General features: G+C 35.8%; 1 long non-coding RNA gene across 1 annotated transcript; it reads right to left on the bottom strand.

Annotated features, from left to right (window-relative positions):
- Positions 1 to 7,853: 7,853 nt before the first annotated feature.
- On the bottom strand, positions 7,854 to 12,219 carry LOC141571325 (uncharacterized). The gene is made up of 3 exons (XR_012496089.1): positions 12,067 to 12,219; positions 8,875 to 8,968; positions 7,854 to 8,212 (listed from the first exon to the last, which is right to left on the bottom strand). It is a non-coding gene; the product is annotated as an uncharacterized LOC141571325 (long non-coding RNA).
- Between the last annotated feature and the right edge of the window lie 198 nt (positions 12,220 to 12,417).

Raw genomic sequence — 12,417 nt, forward strand, 5'->3', positions numbered from 1 at the left:
TTAACTGAATAACACTGTATTGGTCATGCTGTAACAAATTTCAAAAATTCAGTGGCTTAAAACGACACAAATTTATCATCTTCAGTTCTGGGATCAAAAATCCAAAATGGATCCTGTTGTGGTAAAATCAGTTTCGGTGGTGTTCACATTCCTTTTAGGGAACTCTAGGAAAGAATCCATTTTCTTGCCATTTTTAGCTTCTGACGCTGCACGAATTCCTTGGCTTTTGCCCTTCTTCCATTTCAAAGCCAGAAATTTCTGATCAAATCTTTCTCACACAGCACCATTCTGATTCTGACTCTCCTGCTTCATTTTCATTTTGAAGGACGTTTATGATTACATTGGGACCACCCATTTAATCCAGGATAATCTCCCAATTCCAGGTCAGGAGACATGTAACTTTAATTCCCTTTTTCCTTGTAACTTAATAGGTACACAGTGTCTGGGGATAGGATGTGGACCTCTTTGGGAGGACATTATTCTGCCTATCACATATGCCTTCTTAACACGATCCACTTCATTTTATAAGTTAATGAGGAAAAATCTAGGATGTGGAAATAGTTCTGAAAATATATAATACTCCAAACATATAATACTTCACGTTATAAAGTAATAAATGTAAAAGTACATATGGAAAATTCTTGGGAAATACCGTATTTTCTAAGTGGCAATTTACATCTAAATCAAAGGCTGAAAATAAATATTATTCTACAGGATCAGTACCAAATTAAGTGGAAAGAAAAAAATATCAGAAATGCTCTTAAATTTAAAATAAGCAATTGCTGAGAACGGACTTTGCAATGTGTGGTTTCTCTCAATCTATTGTCTGGAAATTCAAGTATTGCGTGAGTTCTGGAGAGGCTTTCTGCTGTTAAAACTAAATAAGAATGATCTTTTTTCCAATTTGCAGAGTTGAAAAGTAAGTTATTTGTAGATACATTTTTTTCCAATTTTAACTTTTTCTCTCTTAAAAAAAGCTTGTAAACCTTTTCCCATCAGCTGCCACAATTCCTCTAGAAGCACTAGCAGACAATACAGTCACAGAATAATTAAAGGAAAAAAACATTTTTAAACAATAGTAAAATAACTACTACCAGAAGCACAAGGTCTTTCTTAGTTAACCATCTTGTGTTTCTTACTGTTACATGTTTGCAGAAATTTTCTATGACATTTTAAAGAAAGAATGAAAAGAGGCCCTCTAAGTTAGTTTCATGCCTTTATATCCCTTTATATCAATATTCTTTGGATAGTTTAAAATTATAATATGTTATCAGAAATGCTCAATAAACATAAGATGTGAGAGAGATAGAAAATTTAGAAACGCCAAGAAAAGTACAGAAGTGGCCGAGAACATGCAGATAGTGCAAAGTAGCAAGAAGAACGTAAGCTTCTAGAAGTTTGCACACTAACATTTCCAGTTCAGTATCTGGACATCAAGCTGAGATAGTATTACAAAGCAGGTAGACAGGTAAAGCTGACGCTGTCTTTGCAGGGCCTATGTGTAAGAGACCAAGAAGTCTTTGCATATGCGGAAAAAAGACAGGAAGTTTTAAGAAAACACCCTGGACCTGAGAAAAGAGGCTCTGTCATGGGGGCTTCCAACTGACAGGCCGGTGGTGCCAGAGCCTGGCTCCACAAGAAGGACCACGTGTTTATCCAACAGCGAGAAACGGCCTGGAGAGCAGCAGGCATCAGTCCCAGACGCAGACCACACCTGCAGTGAGTATCTAAAGGATGATCAGAGGGCTGTAGCTTCTCTGATGCCGTGACAACACCATCCGCCTCCCTTTCCCTATGTAGCCAGGCACTTTCTGGCACTGGAGCAAGTCTGAAAGAATGAGTCCTTCTCCTGAGATACCCAAGAAGAGTTTGGGTTACAGAGAAAGTCCGTGACATTGCTGATTACAGTGAGATCATAAAATGAGACTGATTTTCTTTCTCTGTTGCCCAATGGATTAGAGCTTTCAAGGGAAACCAGAGCAACTGCAGATAATATAAAGAACCTGTATATTTATTCCATGTGAGAATTACTGTATTAATAAATTTGGAGCCCCAGTTTATTCACTAACTGTGTTGTTTGCATGTCTTGATTTTTATACGCTTCTGCATCTGACACAGTACTAGCTACAGAGTAGACATTAATACTTGATGAATAGAAATACATATATCCCACCAGCGTCTTCGTGGAGGTTCAGTCTATCAGTGGTTCTCAGCAAGGGCTGGTACTGCATTCCTAAAAGGTGTTGGAAATGTTAAGAAATGTTTTTACTTTCCACATTAACTAAGAGGTACTACAGCATTTAGTGAGTGGGAGCCAGGGTTGCTAAATGTCAAAAATTGACAAGCAACATTCTGCACTTAAATAAAGCATTGTCCCACCCCAATTGCCAATAGAATCCCCACTGAGAAACACTGAAAAATGGAGACACCATCCCTACAGGTATAAGACAGATAAATTACATAGAAAGAAATGATGTGCAAAAAATGAGGGGGAGGGGGTAGAGAGAGACAGACAGACAGACAGACAGAGAGAGAGATGAAAGCATAGCAGTACTGCTAAGAGATAAATACTGAAAAATCTACACAGAATTATTTAAAAACACCAAAACTACAGAGCACTCTTTTAAAATGTTCACTCACAACTGTACAATATTGCTGACTTTTGATTTGTAATCAAATGGCTCTTTAAACTCACTTAAAAGCTCTAAGACAGGTGCTGTGGAGTATGGTGGGCAGTGGTGGCAGCGGCCACAGCAGAGGAAGGCAGAGGTGGGCAGATGGTGGAGACGGGGAACGTGTATGTAGGTCAGCTTCTCCTTACTCTGTACAATTAAACCTGAGTAAAGATGATAGCCTCCTGACTTTAGTGCAAACCAGGTGGAGGCTAAATTTATAAGTAATAGCTTTATGGTCCCTCCATGGCAAAAGATGGGGAAAAGGTCATTAAAAGAACTTAAATACACCCAGAATTTTCCATACTTGAATCCAAAATATATAAAGAAAGACTGTTGAGATCTTTTTGAAAATTTTCCTTTTTGAAAATACGTGTTTGCAGTTACTCTTCATATTTTGAGACTGACATCTGCTTCAGAAGCTTCAGTGTGAATGACTTCCGTCCTTCAACTTTATATATTCAACTACCATATCAGTGCATATGAAAAAAGTGACTCAGTTTCTGTGCAGCACATTCTAGAGATATGGAATACTTGCTTTTATGCTCATCAAATATACATATTTGACCCTTTAGTAATAAATATGAACCCATGCAAAAGTAAAAAAGTGTTTAACTCTACCTCCCAAATAGCCTCGCCAATCACTTTTACTGAATTATAAATAGAACAAATACTATATTTAGGGAGAAACAAAAAAGAGATTTTCATCCTCTGCACTGGGATAAAACAGCCATGTGCCTTTAAGTTCTTGTTTTCCTTATGGTTTCTCTAATTAGTCTTTATAATCCTGCACTGACCTTGAACTATTTTTTTCTTTTCTACAAGGTGTTTGGTTGTATACGAAAAACAATTGCAAGCACTACAAAAATAAACACTAACTCATGGAACTAAGACTTTAAAGAAATAAAGATGAAAGGAAATAAAATAGTGTATAAAAAGACATTGAACATATTTTCATCCCTGTTTTTTTTTTCCTCCTTGTTTCCTTGCAGTTTATGCAGGATCACAGAGAACATTAAAAGTAAATGCTTTCATTCTCTCAGCATAGAAAGGTAGAAAATAGTAGAAGCCAGGACCAACTGGCTTGGAAGTAAGCTAGTAACAAATCTAAGTCGAACAAATTCAAATTTTGTCAGTCAATTTGCTAAACTCTGGACTGAAACTCATTTGGACTGAAAAATAATCTCCAGATTAATTAATGTATAACTAATTAATTTTTGCTTCTTCATATTTTATATTTTTAAAACAGAACGTGTTAAAGTAAAACATCTCTTGACAAAGAGTGTTGACACATGAGAAATTTCATAAACAGAGTTTCCTACGGCATTTTAAGGTTTAAAAAATTCAAAGATATTTATGAAGCCAAAACATGTATTTATATATTGTTATTAGTCTTCATCAAATGAATTTAGAAACAATTTTGGAATTAAAGACAAATTATGTTATTCTTATTCTGGTGACCATTTGTTACAGCAACTTAGTCTGTGCACTAACTCAAACAACAAAAAAATTCATTTCTCTCTTGAATACCTATCAGAGTTGAGCTATAGAAAGGAGATAGGTGAATTCTGCTCTAATCTAGGAAAATTTCCATTTGCTCTGCCATTGTATGCATGATTTGGGTGAATCACCACCACAACAGTCACCTTATAGCCCACGGAAAGGGAAAAGGAATACAGAATGTAAATTATGTTCCCTTTTAAAAGCCATAATTTGGAATTTATACACATCACATCACTAACATCCCATTGGCTGGGGTTGAGTCAAATGTCCACACCTAGCTACAAGGAAGGTTGGAAAGAGTAGTGCTGAGCCAAGCATCCATGTGGCCAGGTAGTATAGAATTTAGTCAGTTTGTCAGTGAAAGGAAGAAAGCTAGTGTGGCTACTGGAGGATAGTAAGTCTCTGACATGAAAGTGTTTGCCCCTGGAAAGGGAGACTAGAGACTTGGAGTCCAGGGTAAGAGACAGACTTGCTTTCATTACATCCATTTTGTATTTCCATATTGCATCCATGTGTATTACCTATTATGTTTTCAATTTTATTCCATTAATTATTTCACTTAAAAATTTGTTATTTAAAAATGTTTAAAAAAGGTTTTTTTTTTAAATTAAAATTTATTGGAATGACAATGGATAATAAAATTACATAGGTTTCAAGTGTACAATTATGTAATACATCATCTATATATCACACTGTGTGTTCACCACCCAGAGTCAGTTCTCCTTCCATCACCACATATTTGACTCCCTTTACCCTTGTCTACTATCCCCTCTCCCCCCTTACCCTCTGGTAACCACTGAACTATTGTGTGTATCTATGAAGTTTTGTTTATTTGTTTGTCTTATTCCTCTGTTGTTACTCTGCCATAAGAAAATATGAAATAGTGCCATTTCAATATGGCACTATTGGATGGCAACAACATGGCAATAACATGGATGGATCTTGAGATTATTATGCTAAGCGAAATAAGTCAGACAGAAAAAGCTGAGAACCATATGACTTCACTGATATGTGGAATATAAAACTGAAAGCAAGACAGCAACAAAAAAAGAAATTTTAAGAATTAAAAGTAAGTAAAAACATATAATGGCTTTTCCCACTGAGTTTTGCATTTTTTACACTAGTTTGATCTTCAGCCCTAAAATATACAAATTCACATGCATGAGCTTTATGACATATATTCACACACTTCTCATATTTTTAGTAGAATGATTAAAAGTACAATCTGGAGCCAGGCTGTAGGTTCAAAAACTGGTGTCACTGTAGCACCTACTGGCAGCATGACTTAAGGCAAGTCACTTAATTATTCTACCAGGCTGGCTTCCTCATCTGTAAAAAGTGGTAATAAAAATAGTAGCTTCTCTTCAATAAGTGTTGTGTAGATTGAATGGTTTAATAAACAAAGCATTTATTACAGTTATTGTCAGTGTTTGCTATTATTATTATTGATAATTATCATTTATTAATAAAAGATATTGCAGCAAACATAGATAATTGCCTGCCCAATAACCATTTTTTCCTTCCTTACTTATTCACAACCTCAATTTTATTCTATATGGCAAAGTATGCAATTAAAAACATTAACTCTTGGTTACCCTTGGTATTACACATAAACATGTGACACTGTAATGGCCAATGAGATGAAAGCAGGTAGGCATGCCAGTTGGTAAGTTATTGTCATCTGCCTTGAAGCTAAAAATATAATATTTTTTAAAACCCTGTGAGCATTAGAAACCACAGAAATTTATAAAGCTAGAATAAATTCTTTGGCCGCTCTACCTTTGTTGTATTGATATTTTAAAATTCACATTGTGGCTTGTAAAAACGAGATGCGTTTTATAAGATTTGGTGATTGTGTCTATAGAACACCTACAATAGTAAAGTGTTATTTCATTTAACATGTCAACACTATGTACATATGTTTTTATTTACCCTAAAAGTTTATTGGTTACCCTTTGAAAGCAAACCATCCTTGGTTTCCAAAAGCAACTATATCTCATTTTCAATATCTACCAATAAAACTGATATGATAAGACCAATAATGTGTATTATCATTTTTCTTCAAGTAAATACAAAACTTTTTAAAAAATATACTGTTTCCCCAGTATTTCATTCTTATTTTTCCCTGACTGAATAAATTCAGCTTTTCCTAAAAAGCAACTTCACTCCCAATAATAGAATAATATAATTTAGAAATTCAAGAGACAGAAAAAGAAGAGACAGAAGTTTTCTAAAAAGGAGAAATGCCTACTAACCTTGGCTTTGATGAAAGACGTCATTTTTTGTTTTCAAGTTTATTGGGGTGACAATTGTTAGTAAAATTACATAGATTTCAGGGGTACAATTCCGTATTACATCATCTATAAATCCCATTGTGTGTTCACCACCCAGAGTCAGTTCTCCTTTCATCACCACATATTTGATCCCCCTTACCCTCATCTCCCACCTCTCTCCCCCCTTACTCTCTGGTAACCACTAAATTATTGTCTGTGTCTATGAGTTTTTGTTTCTCATTTGTTTGTCTTATTCTTTTGTTGTTTTTGGTGTATACACCACATATCAGTGAAATCATATGGTTCTCTGCTTTTTCTGTCTCACTTATTTCGCTTAGCATTATACTCTCACGATCCATCCATGTTGTCACAAATGTTCCTATATCATCTTTTCTTACCGCGGAACAGTATTCCATTGTGTATATATACCACAACTTCTTTATCCATTCATCTATCGAAGGACATTTTGGTTGTTTCCATGTCTTGGCCACTGTAAACAAAGCTGCAATGTACACTGGAGCACACGTGTTTTTACGCATAAATGTTTTCAGATTTTTTTGGGTATATACCCAGGAGAGGGATTGCTGGGTCATATGGTAATTCTATTCATAATTTTTTGAGGAACCTCTACACTGCCTTCCATAACGGCTGCACCAGTCTGCATTCTCACCAACAGTGTATGAGGGTTCCTTTTTCTCCACAGCCTCTCCAACACTTGTTACTATTTGTCTTGTTGATGATAGCCATTCTGACTGGGGTGAGGTGATGTCTCATTGTGGTTTTTATTTGCATTTCTCTGATGATTAGTGATGTTGAGCATTTTTTCATATGTCTATTTGCCATTTGTATGTCCTCTTTGGAGAAATGTCTCTTCAGGTCCTCTGCCCATTTTTCAATTGGGTTGTTTAATTTTTTGTTGTTGAGTTGCATGAGTTCCTTGTATATTTTGGATATTAGCCCCTTATCGGAAGCACTATTTGCAAAAATCTTCTCCCATTCAGTTGGTTTCCTCTTTATTTTGTCAATGGTTTCTTTTGCTGTGCAGAAGCTTTTAAGTTTCATATAGTCCCATTCATTTATTTTAGCTTTTACTTCCCTTGACTTTGGAGTCAAATTCATAAAATGCTCTTTGAACCCAAGGTCCATAACTTTAGTACCTATGTTTTCTTCTATGCAGTTTATTGTGTCAGGTCTTATGCTTAAGTCTTTGATCCATTTTGAATTAACTTTGGTACATGGTGACAAATAGCAGTCCAGTTTCATTCTTTTGCACGTGGCTATCCAATTCTCCCAGCACCATTTATTGAAGAGGCTGTCTTTTCTCCATTGTATGTTTTTTGCTTCTTTGTCAAAAATTATCTGTCCACATTTATGTGGTTTTATTTCTGGGTTCTCAATTCTATTCCATTGGTCTATGTGTCTGTTTTTCTGCCAATACCATGCTGTTTTGATTATTGTAGCCCTGTAGTACAAGCTAAAGTCAGGGAGTGTGATACCTCCAGTATTGTTCTTTTTTCTTAAGATTGCTTTGGCTATTTGGGGTCTTTTGTGCTTCCAAACAAATCTGATGCTTTTTTGGTTCTATTTCTTTAAAAAATGCCATTGGGATTTTGATGGGAATTGCATTAAATCTGTATATTGCTTTGGGTAATTTGGCCATTTTAACTATGTTGATTCTCCCAATCCATGAGTACGGAATGTCTTTCCATTTCTTCCATTATGTTAAGGTATTTAGACGTCTTGTTTTAAACTCTAGTGTTTATTCTGTTATAGGAATTAGGGATAAAGTAGTAAGCAAACTATAGTTTCTACCCCCATAAACTTTATATTTTAGTGCAAGATAGAGTTGAACATTTAATCACATAATTAGTAATTTAATTACCAAAGTAGTAATAACTAAGTAGAAGAAGTATTGGTATCAAAAGAAGCTATTAAAGGCAGCCAGGACCTATGTGTCAGAAAGTTTTGATAAGTATATATTTAAACTGAGATCTCAACTGAAGGACATGGTAGGGAGGTATGGAGCAAATTTTCCAGAACAAGTCAATTGTGAGTTTGTGAGCCATGATATAGGCAAGACATGGTGCCACTAGGGAAACAAAGAGCTAGAATTCAGCATCAAAGAGGCAAGGTGTGTGAAACAATGCTTATGAGGATTTTGGACTTTTCACTTACTAGCACTTCACATATTGTAATGGCTAATTTTATGTATCACCTTGACTGGGCTAAGGGATTCCCAGATAGAAATCGTATCATGAAGGAAAAAAAGCTAGAAATATGTAGTAAGCATAATTAATGATAACCACCCACTGTTTTAAAAAAATGAGTATGTCACTGATGGTAAGAGAAAGAGGGTAAAAAACATTAGCTATACAAAAGTGTAAGGGAAATAAGACGTTAAGTTAAAAAAAGAAACAGATACTTACTCATGGTGGAATTATACATGGTTTACATTTTATTTCATATCCTCCTGTGGTTGCTAAATTTTCTCCAATAAATACTTTTATTAGCTAGGATTCTCTGTAAAGAACAGCAAAAACAAAAAACAAAAACAAAAAACCAAACAAACAAAAAAACCCATCACATTAAAAGTGCTAAAACAATGGGGAAGTTATTTAAATGTCTGGAGGTCTTCATCAAGGGATATTGGAACATTCCAAAATGGAAGGCATCTAGAGTTTATCCCACCTTGTTGCTCAGATGTGCATGGTTTCCTTACCCTAATGTCATCTCATAATCCAAGATGTCTGCCAGCACTCCAGTCGTTTTCCAGGAAGCGGAAAAGAGGAAAGGGAGAAGATCCTCCCTTTTAGGATACGCCCCACAAATTAGACACACTACTGCTAATGTCTCCCTTAGCTATTCTAACTGCAAGGGAGGCTGGAAAATGAAGTATTAACTTTAGATAAACATATACCAGCCAAATACAGGAGATTCTATAACTGTGGGAAAATTGATACATATTATAACTTCTAGTGGCCACCTTATCTCTCACATTAATTCCTTTCCCCAGTCTTCCCCCTACACCACAATCTGAGATATCTTTTTCAAATGGCTTAACTTTAGTGTTTCACAAAATAATACAAAATCCTTTTCTTTATATACATTCCTGTTACTGTCCTTCTGTTGCCTAGTGAAGTAAATAAAGTATATATACAACACAACTATGATATGCCAAAAATATAATTTCCTTTATTCAATAAAAGCTTTATTCTGTTTTTGTACCTCCCTTTCCCCGACATTAAAAGAAAAAAACATTCAAGACAATAAATTAGTGTAATCCAGTTTAAATCAGTCTTTTTGTGTAAAGAGTAAGATAATTTATAACTCTTAGTCCAAAATGGACTTGGCTGGAGGGAGAAGATATACTATCATAGAAGGAGAATAGGTTTGTTTGATCCTGAAACCCCTCCTTTGCTACTCCACTTCATCTAGTATTTGGGCATTGATTTCTGTCCCTTTAATATCCCCCGGAGTGTCTGCAGCTGGTATAAATCATCAGCCTTGATCTTGGCATAGTCAATGCCAGGTGATTGCTCCCAAGGCACTCAGCCGCCTTTCCTGTTGACTAGGTCCTCACCTTATACGTATCTAGCTGGCACTGTAGAGCCCCTGAAGCCAGCAGGTATTCCAATTTGATCCATTTAAACTTATTTCCTCTCTGAAAATGGCTTACAGTATAAGTCTATTTTTAGACCTCCTAGAATTTTATTTTTAATTTATAAAGAGAGCATTTGGAATATAGAAATCCCTTTTCTCTTTCTCCAAAGCTTAGTTAACAAGGCTATTGCATCACTAGGAACTCAAGAAAATCAGCTTTAAATCTCAGAGTTAAACAACAATTTATTTGTTTTGAGTATCATGTCCTGAAGATAATACATGCAGAAGGTGCAAGATCCTATTGCTAAAGGGGAATTAAATATAAATCATTTTAATAATTTAAAAATATTGCCCCAATATAATCATCTCTTGCCATAATGCACACATATAATAAATGCACCTAATATTTTTGAGCATGTATTATGTGCAAGACACTGTTCTTTTTAATTGTCTTTATAAATGACAGTTTAGTTCCCAACAACTTTATGATTATTATCATTCCTATTCTATAGATGAGGAAACTGAACCACCGATAAATTAATTGCCCAAGGTTGTAGAGATAATGTTCAGAAACAATCTGACACCATACTGCTTTTCACATGAATATGTCCCATAGATATAAATGCTCATGAGTGCTAAAATTCAAACATCTAGACTTGAAATCTCCACTAAATTTTAGACGTAAGTATCAAGTGGTAACTTAATTATGACTTGGATCCCTAACAGTGAAAATGAACGTGTCTATGCACTGCATCTCCTGCTTGAACTATTTCTTCTACTGTCTTTCTCCAGTAAACAGCCTCATCATTTTTCCAATTGCTCAAACCAAAATAATAGAATCATGCTAGACTCTTCTATTCTTCTCACATTCCATATCCAGTCTATCAGGAAATGCTGCTGGCTGTATCTTCAAAGTATTAATATATCCAGAATCCAACCGCTTCTCAATACCTCCATTGCTACTACCTGGTCCAACACACCATCATCACTCTTCTGGGTTATTGAAAAGCCTTCTGTTTCTACTCTGCCTCTATAGTCTTATCAACAATAGCAGCCAGAATAATCATTTAAAACATATAATTCAGCTCATAATGCTCTTTTGCTTAAAGCTTTCTGATAGACTTCCAAATCAGTCCAAATAAATTAAAAATCCTTACAATTGATGGTGTGGCACATGGCCTAACCCACTGCTCTCCTTCTTCGCTCATCTTCTACCACTCTCCTCCTCATGCACTCAGCACCTCACTCATTGCCTCCTCTCTTATTCGGCTCTAGACTGTTTTCCTGGCTTCTTTGCTATTACGCAAATGCACTAAGCACACTTCTGTCTGTCTCTGGGGTTTTGTACTTCCCTGGGCCTGTGAGCCTCTTTCCAAATATCGGCTGTCTTCCTTACTTCTTTGGGTCACTTTATTCGAGAGGCCTTCCTCACCACTGTCTGTGACACAGCATCCACTCCACCCTCTCCATGCCTTGGTCCTTTCTATCTTCCTTTCTCTGCCTTGTTTTTTTGTTATCTTATTTATTACCATCTAACATATTGTATCTGTTCACTGTGGGCCTCTTTCTACTAGAATGTAAGCAGGAAATGTACCTACCTTAAACACAGCCATGTCTAGGAGCCTGAAATTTACACTGAACATGACAAGTATTCACAAAATATTTGTTAAATAAATTAATGATGCACAAAATCATACAGACTACTTAGAATTCCACACAAGTGTTTTCTATTCCTTTGTCTTTACATGCTTTAGTTCTTCTGCAACAATTTTCCCATTTCTTTTACCTGGTGAACTCCTGCTTATACTTCAAAACTTACTTTCAGAGTTGCCTTCTCCAGAAAATCTGGCTGTACCTCTGAATTCTCTTCCATACTACTTATCATCTGCCACTGTCTTTGTTAATTCACTTGAGGGTATCTCTATTAGACTATTATAATTTTCTTATAGAGAGGAATCCTGTTTTATGAGGTCTGATAATTAAGTTTGCAAACTCATCCTAGAAAAAGTTCTACATACCTCATTGCTGAATATCACTACAGTCACCTTCAAAGTACTCCCCTTGGGAAGCTATACACCAATGTCCGCCTAGTCCACCCTTCAAAGAAATTTTGGAACTCTTTTTCTAGAATGACCATCAGAGCTGTCGTCATATTACTCTTGATGTCCTGAATGCCATCCAAATGTCTTCTTTCAATAGTTCCTTTATCTTCAGGTAAAGAAAGAAGTCATCACCAGATATGGTGAGTAGGGAGGGTGTTCCAATCCAGTTATTTGTTTACTGACTCAGAACTCCCTGACAGACAGTGCCCTGTGAGATGGTGCATTGCCGTGATGCAAGAGCCACGAATCATTGGCCAAAAGTTCAGG

The sequence above is a fragment of the Rhinolophus sinicus genome, linkage group LG04 (genome assembly GCF_036562045.2).
Source record: "Rhinolophus sinicus isolate RSC01 linkage group LG04, ASM3656204v1, whole genome shotgun sequence".
Taxonomy (NCBI): Eukaryota; Metazoa; Chordata; class Mammalia; order Chiroptera; family Rhinolophidae; genus Rhinolophus; species Rhinolophus sinicus.